We start from the raw sequence: 4,651 nt of genomic DNA, 5'->3' as shown, positions 1-4,651 counted from the left end.
TGAATAAGTAACCTGACTCATATCAAAATTTTCATGTTATGATCTTAGGAAATTGAGTAGCAATCTAAATGGAAGGTTAATTGGAGGAAATTAGACTTACTACTTAATTAGTGTAGAGGGTCCCAATTCTTCCCATTGGCGTTATATGTGAGAGATTTAATAGATGATAACATACACTACATTAAATACATTCATGAATGGCTTTTATTAAAGAAAGAGATAAAAAATTCAACACAATAAGGATGATAATGAACCATCATTCATTACAAAATGCACATATATATTTTCTTTTTTGATGTGTTGCATTCATACTTATGGCGCTTAGGACAATTCATTAACTATATATATATAAATATGCCGAGGGTATTTAGACCTCACAATATATAGAAACTTATACGTATATGTTAATAAACACTCGTATATTATATTGAATTATTTGTTTGTCACTACTTATTATGAATCCATTTTTTAAAATTATTAACAATAATTTTATCAGAAATATTTGATAACTAAAGAAAATTAGACAAAAATAATTACAAATTATCTTATTTAATATTTATTAATTGACTGTTTTTTATATAGGTTTAACTTTGGTTAAGGAACAAAATTCCGATAACCGAATCGGTCATCGTATCAACAAATTTAAAAATTTAAAAATTCAACTACTAATATCAAAACGTACTTTCAGATTTAATAAACATTTATATATAATCGACTAAAATGATCCTTTTACAACAACAAAAAGAAAATCTCACATTCACGTACATCTTTATATAAAAAATCTGTGATCATTTATCACCTCTAACAACAAATTTGAATTTCTAAGATTCACAAAATTTGATGCTTGTTAAGAATCTGAAATCCTCAGACCCACCATGCATATATATGCCAAGATTACACAAGTTGGAACAAGCTGGAGTCTCAAGCATGAGTGGCCATGCCATATACTATATGCTACCTCAACTTCCAACCACTTTAATATGTGACAATCACTTAAGTTTTGAGATTGAATTACAATTGCTTCAATAACATAAATAATATCTGACCAACCTGTTTTTTTTTTCAAATTTACTACATTTGATTTAATATTAGTCATTTTTTTTTACTTTTTTTTAATATCCATATGGAAAGAAAAAAACAAAAAGAGTTTTCCACTAGCAGAAGAAAAGGGTTTCTCTCACTTTATTCCACCCTTCTTGACAAGACCCAAAAAGAGAGGAACTTAATTAAACACAAATCATGTTTTGTTTTTCTCTATGCTTAAGACACGTAAATATTTTGTAATGCTTTAGCATCAATAATAGTGTAAATAAATGTTATAATTTACAAAAACGCTATTTTTTTTGTGACTACAAAAACGTTATTTATACACTAAAAATTTAAAATAACAATTAAAATTAATCATTATATATTTGTATATAAATACATGTATTATTTATTTTATTTTTAATATGTATTTTGTATTATAACATATATTTTATATTAATGATTAATTTTGATAACTGATTTTAGTGTATATCTAAAAGATGAGAGATATAATATATTAGTCAATAACTATTATCAGCTATGCCTCTTGGTATTAGACTATTAGGCAAGGATTAGGCTAGTTAAGCAATTCGGTTATGGCAGTTACAAAAATATGTTAGGCTAGTTCCTAATCTTCTGTTATTTCAGTTAGTTATCCGCTCCACTTTTCGGTGACAAGTTTTCGATAGACTTTGGCTAATGCTAATTCTAAAATCCCTATTTTCCCTTCTCAATATATAAATAGTGTAAACCAACAATCATATAGCTCAAGTAATAGAGACGAAAAATGTCTTGAATTCAAGTTTTAGGGATATGATGTTAAAATTTGGAAGAAAAGAAAGGAAAAAAAAATTCTGGTGTAAGTTCTTTTTTAGGCTACATTTATTTATAGATATGAGACATTAAAGATAGAAATACAGAGATATAAAATTTTGAAAGAATGTTAGGAGGCCAATAATTTTTGTGATTTGTAGCCATAAAATAACCATTAATGATAATTTTAATGGTGTAAGATTGGTGTGAGATTTCATCCAATGACTCACTTTTCTTTGCTGGTTACATGCAGACCAGAATTTGAAAAATTTGCTGGCCCCTAAACTTTTCCCAAATTGCATTTAACATATGAAATATAGATAGAAATATTATATCCAAAGATACTAAATTAGTGAATTTTGTATCTATCCTAACAAAAATAACATAAAGATACTAACAAAATTAAAATTTAACTTAAATTTTAGAGAATAAAATAATATTTTAACGAAAAAAAATATAAAAAAAAACAGTGGAGCCCCAATAAATAAAAAGCAGCATAGCCGTTGCTGCATGTACCTATTGACCTTATTTTAATTGGGTACCCTTATTTTGTGGGGGACGGGGGAGTGTGGTACTCTACAACTTTTATATTCACAGTTAGGGTTACACTCACTGCGGTAATTCTACGCTCTTGACCACAGTTTCTTCTTCTGGGAATAACTCATATAGTAAAGTAAAGACAATACTAATTAGCTATATCCAACAAGTCAGATTATGTCATTTCAGTTAGTTAATTAAATAAAGCCTATATATGTTTTTGAGTTGTAAAAAAAATGAACTTTATCATTTAATCAATGATCAGTTATGTAGATTTTAATCCTTTATTAAAGATGAAATCCTCATGAATCATTATTATTATTAGATGTTGTGGTATGAAATATATAAAAGAGAGAATCGAAAGGTAGGTAATATATGATAGGCTCTACATTATTATTCTCCTGAGTCTTTATTTAGTTACTTGTTGAAGAATTAATTAAAAGACTTATATAGTAGGTACCTTGAAAAAGTACTATTAAGTGAGTGTTGCTTCTATTTCTGAATGTTTATAAGGGACTAATAAATTGTCTCATTTATGAACAAAGGTACAGATTGAAAGCAACATTTGATAGAATGAAACCATGCATGTTGCATTTCTATGAAGGGATTGACTTTCTTTATAGTATCACGGATATAGTATATGATTATACAGAGACACACATTCTGAGGGAACATGAAAAAAACAAAACACAAATAAATAAAAAAGTAACAAATAAATTTATCTTTTAACATGCATTATGGTCCCCCTCCTACTAGGCACTGATGATGGTGAAAGTGAAATGTGTGACAAACACAATAGTCCAAAAATTCATGAAAGCTTCTTTTAATTTTTCTTTGCCATGAATTGTTAGAAGCTATATGAGAAAAATAACTGCTATGGGAAAGTGATATTGGGAGCATTATGTTAAGGGAAATAAAGAGTATAGATAGCAATAAAGGGATATTAATGTACCAAAGCAATGGAAAAGAGAGCATGAATATTGCTATAGTATGAGTTTAATGGAGAAGGAAAGGAAGAACAACATCCCCACCTGCCAAATTGTCCCTTACTGACCCTGTTTACAACTTTACAGCAATTATTGGACTCATCATGGACATGAGAGTCAAAAAAGAAATTCAAAAGTAGCATAGATACCATCAATATGATTTGATTAGAGAGGGATAATGCATATCTATTTAAAAAAAATAATATATTAATATAAAATATTTAAGATTTTTAATAGATTAGAACCAAATTTATCACAATATATAAGAATGAGTTAATTTCATTTGAAAAGAAAAACCTTTGACCTCCATCCCCTTCCAGCTTGGTCATGAGGGGACCATGGATCAACCTTAATTTAGAATCCCTTTGACATTACCATCGAGCCTCCAGAATCAGAGAAATTCATTAATCAAAATCAACAGAATTGTACAATAATATCGTATCTTAGAATCCTTAGCAAACTTGAGTGTGATCTCATATCAGATTTCTTAATTATTCCATTGTTCTTCCGAAATTATACTTATTATTCTTTTTAACCTTTTTTAATCTTTTGAGAAATGGTTACCATAAAATCAGAATTCTTCTCGCAAGATTTGAAAAGAAAATATTGAAAAAAAATTAATCGATTAAAATTTATCTAACCATCCCAATGTTTGAAAGATATACTTATAGTTTAAATTATACATATACAGGTTCACGCAGTAATTCTAGGCATAAACTAGTGCAATTGTGCCCGTAAAAGTTAAATTCTATATTTATATTAGAGATGGATACAGAAAAAATTCATCATTAAATTCTGTCACTAATTAGTGACGGATAGAATATGTTGTCACTCATTATTAGGCGATGCCATTTGTATGAAAAGATACTATTTATCGGTCGTTAATTCCGTCAATAATTTTTATATCCGTCACTAATTCATTAAAACTTATTAAAAATCCGTTAATAATGCGAAAGATTTTAGTAGTGATACCTTTTATTGTTCTATAAGGAAAAAAACTGTTATAGAAATTAAATCACGGTTGCTTAGGATTTTTCTTGTAAAATCATTATAATTCAAATAATGTTTTAATTAAATTAAGTATCTAATCTTTATCTATGCTATCATTATTTCTTATGAATTAAAAGGGAAAACATGTAGAAAATATGCAAGATGTTCACTGATTAATCTATAGCGCAATATTCAGTCAGTATTATTTGCAAGCATAGAGAAAATAAATAAATAAATAAAACATATATCAAAGCATTCAAAACTTAAATGGGTCTTGCAAAAATGTGCCGGCATAATTT

Source organism: Arachis ipaensis, chromosome B07 (assembly GCF_000816755.2).
Source record: "Arachis ipaensis cultivar K30076 chromosome B07, Araip1.1, whole genome shotgun sequence".
NCBI lineage: Eukaryota > Viridiplantae > Streptophyta > Magnoliopsida > Fabales > Fabaceae > Arachis > Arachis ipaensis.
The sequence above is the reverse complement of the archived record's forward strand: the minus strand, read 5'-3'. Positions refer to the sequence as shown.